A 16,493-nucleotide genomic window follows, 5' to 3' on the forward strand; every position below is an offset into this window, starting at 1 on the left:
AATGGAAGAACATTCCATGCTCATGGGTAGGAAGAATCAATATCATGAAAATGGCCATACTGCCCAAGGTAATTTATAGATTCAATGCCATCCCCATCAAGCTACCAATAACTTTCTTCACAGAATTGGAAAAAACTACTTTAAAGTTCATATGGAACCAAAAAAGAGCCCGCATTGACAAGTCAATCCTAAGCCAAAAGAACAAAGCTGGAGGCATCACGCTACCTGACTTCAAACTATACTACAAGGCTACAGTAACCAAAACAGCATAGTACTGGTACCAAAACAGAGATATAGACCACTGGAACAGAACAGAGCCCTCGGAATTAATGCCACATATCTACAACTATCTGATCTTTGACAAACTTGACAAAAACAAGCAATGAGGAAAAGATTCCCTATTTAATAAATGGTGCTGGGAAAACTGGCTTGCCATATATAGAAAGCTGAAACTGGATCCCTTCCTTACACCTTATACAAAAATTTATTCAAGATGGATTAAAGACTTACATGTTAGACCTATAACCCTAAGAACCCTGAAGAAAACCTAGACAATACCATTCAGGACATAGGCATGGGCAAGGGCTTCATGTCTAAAACACCAAAAGCAATGGCAACAAAGGTCAAAACTGACAAATGGGATCTAATTAAACTAAAGAGCTTCTGCACAGCAAAAGAAACTACCATCAGAGTGAACAGGCAACCTATAAAATGGGGGAAAATTTTCACAACCTACTCATCTGACAATGGGCTAATATCCGGAATCTACAATGAACTCAAACAAGTTTACAAGAAAAAAACAAACAACCCCATCAAAAAGTGGGCAAAGGATATGATCAGACGCTTCTCAAAAGAAGACATTTATGCAGCCAAAAAACACATGAAAAAATGCTCATCATCACTGGCCATCAGAGAAATACAAATCAAAACCACAATGTGATACCATCTCACATCAGTTAGAATGGTGATCATTAAAAAGTCAGGAAGCAGCAGGTGCTGGAGAGGATGTGGAGAAATAGGAACACTTACACTGTTGGTGGGACTGTAAACTAGTCCAACCATTGTGGAAGTCAGTATGGCGATTCCTCAGGGATCTAGAACTAGAAATACCATTTGACCCAGCCATCCCATTACTGCATATATACCCAAAGCATTATAAATCATGCTGCTATAAAGACACATGCACATGTATGTTTATTGCGGCACTATTCACAATAGCAAAGACTTGGAACCAACCCAAATGTCCAACAATGATAGACTGGATTAAGGAAATGTGGCACATATGCAGCCATAAAAAATGATGAGTTCATGTCCTTTGTAGGGACATGGATGAAACTGGAAAACATCATTCTCAGCAAACTATCGCAAGGACAGAAAACCAAACACCGCATGTTCTCACTCATAGGTGGGAATTGAACAATGAGAACACTTGGACACAGGAAGGGGAACATCACACCGGGGCCTGTTGTGGGGTGGGGGGAGGGGGGAGGGATAGCATTAGGAGATTACCTAATGCTAAATGACGAGTTAACGGGTGCAGCACACCAACATGGCACATGCATACATATGTATCAAACCTGCACGTTGTGTACATGTACCCTAAAAGTTAAAGTATAATAATAATAATAAAAAGTGGGTAAATACTTGCCTTAAATCATCAACAAGTGAGAAAACAATGGAAAGCAACATAGCTAGAAATGTAGAGAGCATGATACCAACTAAAAAATTATCATCATTATTATGCCAGCTTCAGATTACTAAAGTTTTACACTGTGAAAAACCAAACTTAAAGATTCCTGAGTCCAGTCTCCATGATACAGCAAGGAGGAAAGTGGAGCAGGGGAATTTGGTATCAGAAAAATAAACTTTGGAGTCAGATGGGTTCAAATCATGATTAGCTGTGTCGTACTCTAATATTACTACAGTTAGTATCAGTTGCCTCACTTGTTTAAGAAAAATAGTTCTTTTCTCATGATGATGAAATAAAAAGAATTGGAGTAATCACATCTCTTGTTGTGCACTCTGATTTTTCTGGTCCATGTAGTTTAGATTGGACTATATCCAGCCTATCCACAGGGAATGGTCAGATGGACCACGCCTAAACCAATCACTGCTCTTCATGGCTTTGGCCATGATGATTGGATCAGGTGTGGATGGATAACCCAGCTTGATCCAACAACAACCCAAATGCTCAGTGATAAAGAGGCCCTCTCTTCTTCTTTCTGTTGCTTCTGGAGGAAGGTACTTTGTAAGCTTGGAACTGCAGCTACCATCTCATATTCTCAATTGAAGAGCCTGCCTGACATGGAGGCAATGGGAGCAGTCAGGGAAGCAGAGCTGGGAGATTCCGGGGTATTTGTTCCGAATGACCCATTTGAGCCCCTGGATCCAGCCATTCATTCTAAGAGTCAGCTCTTCACTGGTATTTTCAGTTACGTGAACCAATAAATTGCTTCCCATTTTTAAAAAGATATTTTGAGTTGCATTTCTTTTATTTGCAACAACAAAAAAGGAACAATTAACAGAGTAATTGGACTCAAGAGTGGGCAAGTAAAAGTTACAAACACTAATAAGGAGAATGAATTTATCACTGGAAGTCCATAGGGACCCCTCCGTTCATGGCTGGGAATTGATCCTTTCATATCACACGTGTAAGTGAATCACATAAGTTCACTTATACCCTGGGACTGGGACTATGCACCTACGGAGGCTAGAGTGTTAAGTGACTCCGTGAGGAAAAAAAAAAAAAGAAAACTGCAAATGCTAGCTTCTGTCTCTGTCTGCCAGTCTTCAATGAGGTTACATTGTTTTAAATCCCCTTAGTGCAGAACCAAAATGGAAGCCATTAAGGTCAGTTTTGAGAACACTGAAACCTAAAGCTTCGAGAACAGAAAACCCTGGTGAAAGCTTTATATCCACGTAGTCATGTGAAAGAGAAAACTAAAAGTGGCAGGTACAAGTCTGTGGTTCACTTCTCAGTTTCTAAGAGGATGCACTGCCTCCATGCCCCCCTGGTCCTGGGGGTCCCCCAACTTTACCTTGCATAGCCATTTGGTGCTTGCCAAGAAAGCCTTTTTCTAAATCCCAGTAACGAAAGTTTTGTCTTCATTATTACTGCCCTTACCAGATCCTGGAAGACAGGTATAGATCATTCTGTGGTCCACTTTGAACACAATGAAAACAGGACAAGATAAGCGCAGGGAACCTATTTCCCCTCAGGAATTCAGTCAGGAGCCCGCAGAAGAACTATGCCTAGGTGGGTATGCAATAACCACATGTGCCCCAGACATTCACGCTGAATCACGAATGAGTTTGCAATGAAGATACTTAAAATAAATTCCCTGTAGCATCCAATGAGAGAAGAAAACAAAACTGTCTAGTAAAAAGCAGCATAATTTCATGCTCAATTACCGCCAACCTTGAGAACAAAGCAGATTAAATGTTCTAATCCAACAAAGGATATTTTTCAAAAGAACTTTAATAGTAAAACATGATGACTGACATCTCTCATACTTTTACCTTCCAAAATTTGCTTTCATTGGAAAGTTGACTGGCAGGATAATTAAGAAGAACTAGTTAGAATCACTAACCATTGCCCATATGATGTGGGAGTCTCTTCACCACCCCCACCAGAATTGCTTGTTCTCTTATGGTGATATATTATAACACAAGTCATATCACAGAATTGAATGTGCACTTTACTTCTGCCCAACCCCAGGGAATAGTCAGCAGAAAGGATTAAGAGGTACGTTAAGGGGCTTAGTGCTGGTCCTTTGGAGGTGTCGGCATAGCTTGTTTAGCTTTTTCAGAGAGCTGAGGGAGAGAAAACACAGAGAATAACACAGAGCTGAGGGAGAGAAACACAGAGAAAATTCTGCAGTTCTCTTCTTATCTCCTTGCTCTAGGGGTCCCACTTCCCATCATGCTGTGTGTCTTCCCCTGTGGTGGTGTACAAGATCAAGCAACTTCGCTTTTCCAGAACTATTATACTGCACCTTTGTTTTCAATTTATTCCTTTTTGTGAAAATCTGACTTTAATAATACAGGCTTTCAGTGCTGAAAGGATCCAGGAAAATCACTTGGTACCAATGCACCCCTCTTTTGCACTGTTGTTCAGCTTTGGAGGGCTGAACCAGCTTTGTGCAAGGCTGCAGAGCCGGGCCTGGAGTCCAGGTACTTTGTGAAATCAGCTCACTGTAATTTGTGCCCTGCCTCTGTGACCCCCTGTGACCTCCTGCTGCAACTGTCTTTAATAATCATGCTGAGGTGTCCCTTAACACTAGAAGAGGGGCATGCTGCTTTCCCACCAGGAAGTGTCCACTCATGCTGTCAAGGCAAGGAGGCGCCCAGGCTTCCGACCTGTATTGAGGACTCTGGATCAAGAGAGGGGACTGGAACCAGGCCCGCTCAGTTCATGTAGCTGCTGCTTAGGGGAGCAGTCTGTGTAGGTCTGCATGGAGAAGAGTCAACCCCAGATCCCTGTCCTGAAGGGCTCATCAAATAAGGGAATCTTGTTTGCTGGGAGTCGTTTCCAGAGAAATCCGACAGAGGTCAGTGGATCCTTTGACGCTTCCCATTGACTTTCCTCAGTGAAGCGAAGGAGATGGATCAACAGTGGGAGGGGAGATGCTTCCAGGCCTGTAGAACCTGATATTCAGCCCAGCCAGCCACCGGGAGACCCCTTTGGTTACCATGGAAACAGCTGCAGGAAGCCAAAGAGTAGATGGAATCCTTTAACTGGGTTTAAATGCAAATTCTGTGGGTAATTAAGTGGCAAATCACAGTAAGAACATTATGGGAGATATACAGTCACTGGAAAGGTAATAAATGCCTGCCTCGAAATGGATATAATAAAAAAATTTGACAGTTTGTCTCGGCAAGAAATTTTGTCTTTAAAACACCTCAACCTTTTCTATTTCCCCCTCCAGTTTTTGAAATTGTCATCTAGGTTTTAGAAAAAAAAAAAAAAAACTAAAAATTCAGGCCTGCAATGGTTTTAAAACTCTCCTTATTAGCAGGTGTCTCCTATCTCCTCCACAGCTCTCACTGGAATCTTTCATGAGCTGGAGTTCCATGGACATTTCAGCTTCAATTTTCATGTTGTTTTTGAGGAATCAATTGGTTTGAATGGGAAAATGTTCTCTTCCGTTCATCTTTCCTCAGACTTGTGCCTTGGGGTGAGCATGCACATGGAATCCTCAGTTAATAGGCTCGGGGTGCTCAGCCTTGTTCTTGAGAAATCCCACCTCCACCCCCAAACGGCCCTAACTCACCTCCACAGGCCTCCGGTACTTTCCCAAGTAATTGAAAGTTTCCCCTCAATAAGCCCAAGCAGGAGCAGAAGAGAGAGTCTAATCAGGGTATATTCTGGCTGGGAATTAAAACTTGCACGATGTGCCCCCCTCCAGATGAACGGTCTGAATTAGGTCTGAAATGGCAGCAGGCTAGGCCTATGTGGCTGTACTTGAAAAAGTGGGCAGCTCCTTAACTAGAGTTTCATTGCTTTTTCATTGTTTTTTGATGCCTATGCACCTAATGGGGGGCTCTTCTCTCTGAGTGGCAGGGACTGTGATTGTGAGAGCACAGCTTTCTGCAGAGTGGATCCTGCCCCACACACCCCTCAACTCCACAGGGCTCTACAGGTGTGATCCTTGCTGCCCCTTAGGCCTTTCCCAAGGAAGACCTTGGCCTGACTGTGACTTTTTTACATTATTAAGCCCACATTTTTTTTAAACCAAGCTCTGCTTTCTGAGCTAAAATCCCACATTTTAAATTGCATATATTGAAGCAGGCCACTTTAGCACAGTCATAGAGTCCGACTGAAAAGTTTGGGTTTTTAGAGGTGAATAAAATGATGGCGATGGAGAGAAGAGATCTTTTTTTTAACTCCCTCCTTAGAAATCTCATGGCTTCTCTCTGCATAATTAAAATTAAAAAGGAGTCATAGGAGCTAAGAACTAGACGGGCTATTAGAATTTATCTAGCTGTGGTTTCTTAATTTAGGGCCCATATATTAGTGTCAAGGTAATCATAAACACCTTGAAAAGTAGGATGCTGCCTGTTGCTGACATCAGGAGCTAAAATGGATCCATAACATTAAAAAATAAAAAGATGAGGAACTACTGCTCTATTATGACATCTGGTGCAAACAGGTGGTCCCCATTTATGAACTGTTGGATGAATGAATAACTAAAACTGCGTGATTAAGACTTCACTAATTCTCCTCCTACGCCTCTACATGTTCTGCTTCTACTTTTTCCTCTAGTGCCATCTCCTCCATCTATTTTTCTATAGGGCAGATTAACACATTCATTAACGGAAAGAGCGGGAGAAAGGCAAAATGGCAAATAAACAACGCTGGAAATAGGGATGTTGTTTCGGCATGTCATGGATGTCCTATAAACATACTCTCATCCACAGGGCACCTGACCCACTGTAGCTGGGAGAGTCCATGCAATCAAGGATGAAAGATTGTTGGTACAATCCTTAGGGCTGACCTCAGCAAAGATGTTTCCTGGCTGGGTGAGGTGGCTCAGGCCTGTAATCCCAACACTTTGGGAGACCAAGGTGGGCGAATCACCAGGTCAAGAGATCGAGACCATCCTGGCCAACATGGTGAAACCCCATCTTTACTAAAAATACAAAAACTAGCTGGGCATGGTGGTGCGCACCTGCAGTCCCAGCTACTTGGGAGGCTGAGGCAGGAAAATACCTTGAATCTGGGAGGTAGATGTTGCAGTGAGCCGAGATCACACCACTGTGCTCCAGCCTGGCAACAGAGCAAGACTTCATTTCAGAAAAAAAAAGATGCTTCCTTCCCCGTAATTACCAAACGATGGCTTGAAATCATAGATGTCCCAATGTTAATGCATCTTAAAACCATCTAGGAAAAAAAAAGCCAGTTCTGGAGTTCTGGATAAGTAAATAAAACAGAAGTTAATGAAAACTGGCACCTTGTGTGGAGACTTCATGACAAGGGCTACATCCTAAAGCTCCCCGACCCTCTACAGCTTAGCATGCAGATGAGGATGGGATAGCCAAGGGAGAAGCTATGGTTTGCAGGTGAAAGCTCTTACTCCTGGGACCCCAAATAACTCATAAAATCCTCATGAAGAAAGACTGACCCAAAACTAGGTAAAGGAAATGGAGAGCAGCTCTGGGGATGACATTCTACCACCCATGCAGGTGAGAGATAAACTGACCTCTGAGAGACGAGTGTGTTTCCAGTTACAGTGGATCAGAAACCAGTGAAACTCCCAACCTTTATTTAGGCATAGATTCCCCCAATTTTACTTCTGCTTTGGTTTTGTCAACTGTCAGATGAGGATACTGTTATTTTATTTGTTGATTTGTTTTGTGGACCAAATAAAATAACACAGGGAGTGGGCCTTGTATATAGCACTTAATGGGTGCTAAATACTCACTAGAGAGCAGTCTACCTCATTCTCTGCCTGGTTGTCCTGAAATAACACCCCCAAACATCATTAGAAACCATGTTTGGGATGGATTGTTACTTAGACTAGGCAGACCCTCTGGTGGCTCCAATTATATTAAGAGGATTTTATTTTTATGACAAAAATTAATTTTCAATTGCCTCTACTTGTAGATAAACTAGTAAAAATAATTCTGAAGAGATGGCAGAATCAGATGAATAACAAGGAATCTATTCCCCTTAATACTTATCATTATTACTATTAAATCATCCAACTCAAGGAGTTCCTAACAGCAGCAGCAGCAATGAAAGGGAACAACCAGGGCTCCCAGGAATGGAAGTCCCACAGCATTTTTTCCTTTCTGCCACACCACTCCCAGCACACTAGGAAGCTGTTTCTGTATTCGGCCATGGCTCTTGTCTGATGGCAGTGATATGCTCCCTCGCCTGTTATGTGCTACAGCCAAGGATGCAGGAGACCATCTAAGAGGACCAAGGCCCCTGGGGCAGGTTTCACGAGCAGCTCACCACACTCATTCCCCTATGATCTAAGTAGAGGTCCTTGGTGCAACCGGACAGACATCTCTGTGTCTTTCTCCTCGAGGCTTCCAGAGCCTTTCTTTCCAGTCCCCGTCCCAGGTAGTATCTACACTTAGACAGATGAACAAAAAGGACCTAAGCCTCTACCTGTTCTGCTTCTATTCAGGGTGGGGTGTAGGAGAAAGAGAAAAATGGGACCTCCTCATCGACTTTTCCTTTAGGACTAGATCCATGTCGGCTGGGCACGAACTTTAGATGTACCTCTTTAAGATAACTAGAAAAAAGTGATGATCAGCGTATCAGAAAGTACAAAATCCTGTTGCTTATTAGCAAAATGTGAAAGCACAGACACCACAGCCAATCAAATAAAAATGATGTTGGAATAAGTAAAATGTGACTCTTCAGAGAATCAAATTGGTGACATAAAAGATAAACTTAAGGAAAACAGTCTACAGACGGCCCCCCACATCACCCTAAATCCCCCTATCTTCTGTGGTCCCCTGCATGGTGGACAAGCCACCGTGAAAGCCCTATTGTTCTGGGGATTCACATGTGTCTTGTTTTTTTTTTGTTTTGTTTGAGATGAAGTCTCGTTCTATTGTCCAGGCTGGAGTGCAGTGGAACAATCTCGGCTCACTGCAACCTCCACCTCCCAGGTAAAAGCAATTCTCCCTGCTTCTGCCTCCTGAGTAGCTGGGATTACAGGCACCTGCCACCATGCCCGGCTAATTTTTGTATATTTTAGTAGAAACGGGGTTTCACCATGTTGGTCAGGCTGGTCTTGAACTCCTGACCTCAGGTGATCCACCTGCCTCAGCCTCCCAAATTGTTGAGATTACAGGCGTGAGCCACCGTGCCCAGCTGCATGTATCTTTTTACTATTGATATCCTGAATGGCCAACAATATACCTTATCTTTCAATCTCCAGTGTCTGGAAGTGTCTCTAGTGGGTAGGGATGTTTGGGGACTGTTTATTGAATGAGTGAAAAAATTCCCAAATAAAATAAACGAGTGGATTAGGAAATGAATGGCAAGATGGAACATAAGAGAATCAGACCCTGATGGTCAGTATCCCCAAAGATGGACATTAATAATTACAGATATAATGGAAGAAAACTTGGAAGAACTGAAAAAAAATATTAAAGGGATCTGAGATAAGAAATTGAGTGGGATCATCACATATTCAACAGAGTTAATAATAAGAACATATGCCAAGGCATATCCTAGAGGGAGGGAGAGGAGCTTTCAATTTCAAAGATAAAACTCCTTCAAGCTTTTAAGTCAAAAAGCCAAAAAGAAAAAATATATATCTTACATGCTATTCTTTAAAAAGATTCTTTGACTTACAAGAATAAAACCCTGAGTGTTCCTGATTCAAAATAGAAGAAAATGGAGCAGCTCATGTTACAGACAGGGAAGATTTTAAGAAGAGATTGTCTTTGTTTTGGCATCAACTATTATCACTGGGAGGATCAGTACTCCCCTATAGAACAGTGTCTTCAAAGGCTCCAGCAAGCATGGCTGAGGACCAGTTTTCATAGCCTCTGTGGGAGAATGTGGGTCCCAAGGCACCTTGTCACACCTCTAGAACTCTGGGGTCCCACTAAACCACCAACTGTCCCATAGAGTACAGGATCCACAGCTGTACTGAAAGAGTTAACACTGTAGGTCTAAACTGCTATCTTCGGACAGGCAAGATAAGTCCCTGGCTAGTGTCTAGGAACTTAGAGTTCAGAGGGTTCCCATCACTCCTTGATAAGAATGGCTCACTATACCTAAGCTGTTTTTTTCAAACAATGTCATTTATGCTGAACACTTGCTTTACTTCTGAAGTCTGGAGTTTTGGTGCATTCTAGGTAGAGGCTGCCTACATGACTGGCTCCCAGCAAAAGCCCTGGGTGCTCAGTCTCTAATGAGCTTTCCTAACGGCCAACATCACTTACCTGTTACTGGAGGAACTGAGTACATCCTGCATGATTCCAATGAGGGAAGATTATTGAAGATTGAACTTCATCCCATGTGCTTTTCCCATTTGCTGACTTTGTTTTGTATCCTTTGATTGTAATAAATTATAGCCATGAATACCACTATATGTTTAATCACTGTATCACACAGATTATTCTAACTGTCTTCATCCAGGCAAATATAATAACCTTTTAGAGTAATTGTCTCTATGGAATTCTACAGGCAGACAAGCTGGAGACCAGTGTGGTAAAAAATGGAGGAACCAGGAGAAGACCATGTCTGGGTCCCAAGACTATCATGTCTATCTTTGGCAAGAGAGAGGCCTGGAGATGATTCTGGAAAGCTTCATTGACATGTCAAATAGATGCTCAATATTCTTCTTGAGCACCCCGGTGTCCTGCCAGGTCCTTGCCCATTCCTGCTGGGATGATAAAGAGCTTTATAGACCCTCTAAAACACACACATTTTTTTCCAGCTGTGCCATCTGGTTGTTTTTCTTTTTACAGGCAGTCAGCAGAAAGACTCATCTGTTGAGACCTAGATGTAGTAGTGTATGTGTGTTTGTGTGTGGGTGTGCATGCTCATCTATGCATTGAGCAGAGAAGTCTAATTATTGTTATGGCAGAGGAATGCATAGGGAAAGCATTCTGAAACACATAGGAAAGATTAAGACTCAGATGTTCCCCAAAGTGCATGTACACCAGCATCAGAAGTCCATCAGACTCAGCCTTCTGCTGCCCCACCACCTCTGCTCTGACCTCCCTAAGGGGCTAGCTTTGCTCTTGTTCTGAAAGCAAATCAAGGGCAGCCCCGAGATTACCGGTAGTAGAATGCACTGCACCCATGCCTTTGCAAGTCGAAGCTGGATGCTCTGCTGATGAGAAAAGCTGTTGCCATTGGGATGGTGAAAAACATCGTGCCCGACTCTTGCAATCAACTGGCCATTATAATTTGGTACTCTATGAGCACTTCTGCTGCTGCCAATATCTGCCTATCAATGGGAACTGAGGCAACAGTTTTTTCTTAGAAATCTAATATTGCAGATTCAAGAGGCTATCTTGTCTATCCCTCTGGGTTTGCCTATGTATCTGAGGTATCTCTGAAATATCCAAAATATTTATCTGAATATAGAATAGATACTCAATAATGGTAACTGCTTTTCTGTTGGTCTCCAGGGAAGGCAGTTATTCTTCTACAATCATTCAATTGATGTCAAGTATTATTGAACTTTCACTGCATATGCAGATACTCTACTGGTCATCATTAGATAGCTCTCCAAAGAACAGAGATTCAGAAGTCTTGTAAAGATTACAGCAATTAAGTGGAAAGATCGTGGTTTGCTCCTTGGGCCACTGGACTGCAAACCTGTTTTCTTTCCCCTAGATTAGGATTTCTCCACTTCAGCACTGTTGACACTGTGGGCCAGATAATTCTTTGTGGCAAGCCCTGTCCTGTGCATCGTAGGCTGGTATCCCTGGCTGATACCAGTTGCAGCCATCTAGTTATGGAACCCAAAGAGATCCCTAGACATCATCAAATATCCTCAGGAAGGAGTGGAAAATCTCCCGCCCTCCCACCTTCTGTTGAGAAACACTGCCCTGTAGCAAGCTGCCTGTGAAGCTTTGCTACTCAAACTGTGGTTTGCTTCTCAAAGTATGCTACTCAAAGTGACCAGAAGCTTCAGCGTCAGCATCACCCAAGACCCTGTTAAAAATAAATGCAGAATCTCGCACCTCTTCTCAGGCCTGCTGAGTCAGAACTGACGCTTAAACAGGAGCTTCAAGGTGATCCATATGCATACTCAAGTTTGCAAAATACTGCTCCCTGGTATCTTGTGGTCACAGTTGTTCCTCACAGATTTTCCCAGACAAATTCAGGTTCTGAAAGTGAGATGTCTAGCAAACTGCTCATGAAGTGAATCACATTCTTTCAATTATATTGTTCACCAGATTTTTGTCAAAATATTATAAATTTTTTTATTTTACTTTAAGTTCTGGGATACATGTGCAGAATGTGCAGCTTTGTTACATAGGTATATATGTGCCATGGTGGTTTGCTGCACCTATCAACACGTCATCTAGGTTTTAAGCCCTGTGTGCATTACGTATTTGTCCTAATGCTGTCTTTCCCCTTGTCCCCGGCCCCCAACAGGCCCCAGTGTGTGATGTTCCCCTCCTTGTGTCCATGTTCCGTGTGTTCTCATTGTTCAACTCCCACTGCCACAGTATTTTCTTAAAAGCTAACTCCTGGGATAGGACCACCACTAGGATCCCAGGCTTTTTTTTTTTTTGGAGACGGAGTCTTGCTTTGTTGCCTAGGCTGGAGTACAGTGGCACGATCTCAGCTCACTGCAAGCTCCGCCTCCCAGGTTCACGCCATTCTCCTGCCTCAGCCTCCCGAGTAGCTGGGACTACAGGCAACTGCCACCATGCCAGGCTAATTTTTTTGTATTTTTAGTAGAGACGGGGTTTCACCGTGTTAACCAGGATGGTCTCAATCTCCTGACCTCATGATCCACCCACCTTGGCCTCCCAAAGTGCTGGGATTACAGGCATGAGCCACCTCGCCCGGCCGGATCCTAGACTTTAATTAGTGCATCCACTCATTCATTCATTGATTCATGCTGAGGAAGTGCATTGTGCAGAGCACTGGGGATAAGGAATGCACAGAGCCTGGGTTGCCAACTGGAAGCCCATTCTGCAACTGCACTTTCTATGAGAGCCCGCATGGATCTCAGCTTCTGGACACAGATGCATCTGCTGTTCTCTGAGCTCAGCTAATGTTCACAGTCCATGCACTTCTGAGAACACAAACTGAACTCACTGCACCCGCATAGAATCAGCAGTGTAGGACCCCGCCACTGCATGGGAAGGGGATCTTGACTTTCAAGCTTTCTGTTGATTTATTTGAAATGTTCGATGAGGGCCAGCCAGTAGCCTTAAGGTGAATGACTGTCTGATTCACAATGAGGAATGCTGAGTTCATCATACAGTGCTCTAGAAAAAGAGTAGTGGGGAGGGTTTGAGTTTGGAAATCAGGGTTATTCCCTTTTCCCCATCAGCAATTTCACAGAAGTTGTTTAAGCATGTCAGTTAAACGTGGGAATGTTTTTCAAATGAAACCTACAATAAGGAGGGGAGAACTGTGCCCTTAGCCTCATAAGGCCAGGGTTGAAAAGAATTATAAACGAAGACTAGAGTAGATGGTATATAAAATGCAATTAATTCTCAAAAAATGAATATTTTCATGCACAGCCCACTTTGGAAGTTCTCCCACTCCCTATCACCACCACCAATTTACCTGTCTGGAGATCATTCAAAGCCAACAGAACTAAGACCAGAGCCCATTCTCTCCTGGCCACCAGCAGAAACCGAGTGGAGAATAAACTCTGGGGCTATGAACCTTATAAGAGGACCTGAGAACTGGACTGAACTCTTGTCATGAAGTGGGAGGTATATGGCTTCCCCGGGCACTAGGAGGCAGGATCACCACACAGGGAGGGCTTAAAGGAAGAGGAATACAGAAAGAGAGAAGAAAATGAAAAGATTCATAGAAGTACGGGGCAGAGTCCCAGGAGGATGGTGGTGAAGTGTTTTGCACCTTAGGAAGTTCAAGAGAAAGAGAGACCAGGGAGCCATGAGCCTTCTACTCACACCCACAGACAGAATACTCACCCTATATGGCCTTGAACACAGTTCTCTTCCCATATTTTCAGTGAAGACTGGTGTGACTTCCCTGTGGATTAAGTATGTTTTCACTTCAAGATAGGTGGGAGGGTGGGAGAGGTATTTCTTTCTTTTTCTTTTTTTTGAGATGGAGTCTCACTGCGATGCCTCAGCTGGAGTGCATGGTACAATCTCAGCTCACTGCAACCTCCGCCTCCCGGATTCAAGTGATTCTCCTGCCCCAGCCTCTCAAGTAGCTGGGACTACAAGCATGATGCACCACCACGCTGAGCTAATTTTTGTATTTTTGGTAGGGACAGGGTTTCACCATATTGGCTAGGCTGGTCTCGAACTCCTGACTTCAAGTCATCTGCCCACCTCAGCCTCCTAAAGTGTTGGGATTACAGGTGTGAGCCCCTGCGCCCGGCTGGGAAAGGTATTTCTTAGAATGGCAGAAGAACAAGTCCGTCCCACGATCATCCAATATATTGGATGATATCATACTCAGTGACCAATAAGCATGGTGAGCTGTGATTTTATATCTAAATCTAATTTTATATATTTATATATGAGTATACATATAAATATATATATATATACTCAAAATGAATCTGTATTGTGTAACAAAATCTAATAAACAGAGAAGACATTTAAAATTAATTGCTGGACTCCCAAGTTAAAAGTCCATTAAAAGTATCAGTAATGTATCAACTTTTCAATTGCTAATTTAGACTGGTAAACATTTCACTGTCTTTCCTCAAAATTCAGGAAGAAGAAATGATGTAATTTTCTTCATAAAACACAATACAATCTGTGCATATGCAATTTAGCAGATCAAATTTTATGAAAATTGATGACGATTAGCCAAGGACATTCTACCAGTGAAAAACAACAACAACAACAACAAGATTGACTGCCTGCATGCCAGGTTCTATAGTTAGCATTAAGAATGCAAATATGAGAAAAGTTACAGCCCCGTTTGGAGGGGTCCTGACGTTATGGGAAAGATTACAATGGGACTTGTCCATTCTGACACGTGTTCTGTACTCTTGCAGAGGTTCAAGAGCTGTCACTGGCACCAGGAGCCCTCCATCCTCAACCCCACATGTTGGTGGTAAGGGCCCTGGAGAGTCTTTGGTTATGCAGAGATGATACAGACCAGTTTTATTTGTTTTGGTTCTCTCTGTTTGTTTGAACTTCACAGTACTCACTGTTATCATGGGAGCAGAGTGAGTCATGGCTCAAGTTTAGCTCAGAGTGGTACATTTTAGCCAAGCTTGTGTGTCTGTGTGTGTGTGTGTGTGTGTATCTATTTATATATGTGTGTATATACATATTTACTAATATATGGTTTATATATGGGTATACATATACTTTGTGTATATATGTATATTTACATATATGTACATATATAATACACATATATTCATCTATATATTCATCCCATGATATATGTGTATATATGTATGTATAAAATCACACACCCATCATGAGATGTATTAAAATAATGCAAGAATATACATATATATGTATAAATGTATGAGTAAATACACACACACATACACTCTCACACATATGTACATGCCCTTCCCCTTCCAGTTGTACAATTCCCTCCTGGTTGAGATTTCTACTATTATTTTAATACCCACATGCCATGATGGGTCACTGGGGCATCATCCAGATGGGTGGTAGAGGTGAGCCTGAAATGTAAACTTTACCCCACCACTTGACAAGTTGTCTGTGCTCAGAACCTCATCTGGGATCTAATTTGCTAAACTGAAGGCCTTAGGCATTTTTGGAATGCAGCATATGGCCAAAAGAAATCAGGTTCTTTTTTTTTTTTTCAGTTGAGTAAGGCTAAGAAGAGGAACTCACCCAAACTGAGCATCAGTACATGAGGGGAGGATAAAAAAAAATCCAAAACTGTGCTTGAAACCTAGGCACAGAGAAGTGTAGACAAAGCCTCTGACATGAGGCACTCTGATGACCACCAGGAGCATTCTTTAATGCGCAGGCAAATGAAGAATTATGCAGGGCTGTGCCAGAGCCTCATCAAAGGCAGAAGTATGCCAGGCACTGAGCTTCAGCACAGAGACTAGCAGAGCTTCCCTACATCTATCTGGAGCCCTCTCAGCATGGAAACATTGCAATGGGATGAGAGGAAAGAATGTAATGATGGAGGAGTCCTATAATTGTACCTCAAAAGAGGTGACAGTTACAGGTAGGGGCTGTGATCCCTAGAACAGATTGCCCAATAAAAGCAAAGGCAGATTTCAAGTTGTCTGATCCTGAAAATTAGAAAAGTACATGGCTTAGCTGATATCACTCTTTTTTCTCCCATTCACCTCTGGTGGCCTCAGAAAACCCATAACCTCTAATGTAGTTTTCCAAAATTTCTCCAGTTTCACCCCAACCTTCTTCCACACCACCCTTCCTACCAGCTCCTGGCTCACCTAGTGCAGTACAAGTAGTGCTGGAATCATCCTCTCCACATTGGTGTCAGTCTTTTGATCATCTTCCTTAGAATTGTCCCTTTTATCTATTCCTTCTGCCCCAAACCCTGGTAACATTGCCTGATAACTGAAGTTCTCATGCAACTCTTGAGTTTTGTCCATGACTGGTGGGCATAGAAGGAGAAGATTTGGTATTTGGTGGCCAAGTTTGCTGACAAAATCAGGTGCCTTTAGCATTTGTACGGGACTTTAATGAGTAAGGAGGGATGTGTTGTGTGGAGAAAGGAAGAAGGGCTTCCAGGCAGAGGAAGCAGTGTGCACAAAGGCACAGAGATACACAGAGGGCACCAGGGATGGAGGCGGCATGACTAGCACTGAGGAGACAGAGCACAATATGCATGGGGAGACAGTGGGTGATGTGTCTGTAAAGTTATGACA

General features: G+C 42.8%; 2 long non-coding RNA genes across 3 annotated transcripts in view; both read right to left on the bottom strand.

Moving 5' to 3' along the window:
* Positions 1–16,441, bottom strand: part of LOC116479077 (uncharacterized) — a 69,925-nt gene extending 53,484 nt beyond the window's left edge. For both annotated transcript variants that reach the window (XR_009212585.1, XR_009212584.1), the window contains exons 1-2: positions 16,056–16,441; positions 13,612–13,672 (exon numbers count right to left, since the gene is read on the bottom strand). This is a non-coding gene — a long non-coding RNA (uncharacterized LOC116479077). The remainder of the gene's footprint in view (positions 1–13,611; positions 13,673–16,055) is intronic.
* On the bottom strand, positions 3,692–6,753 carry LOC131382954 (uncharacterized). The gene is made up of 3 exons (XR_009212586.1): positions 6,713–6,753; positions 4,360–4,702; positions 3,692–3,813 (listed from the first exon to the last, which is right to left on the bottom strand). It is a non-coding gene; the product is annotated as an uncharacterized LOC131382954 (long non-coding RNA).
* Positions 16,442–16,493: the final 52 nt, after the last annotated feature.

Source organism: Hylobates moloch, unplaced genomic scaffold, assembly GCF_009828535.3.
Source record: "Hylobates moloch isolate HMO894 unplaced genomic scaffold, HMol_V3 SCAFFOLD_3, whole genome shotgun sequence".
Classification (NCBI taxonomy): domain Eukaryota; kingdom Metazoa; phylum Chordata; class Mammalia; order Primates; family Hylobatidae; genus Hylobates; species Hylobates moloch.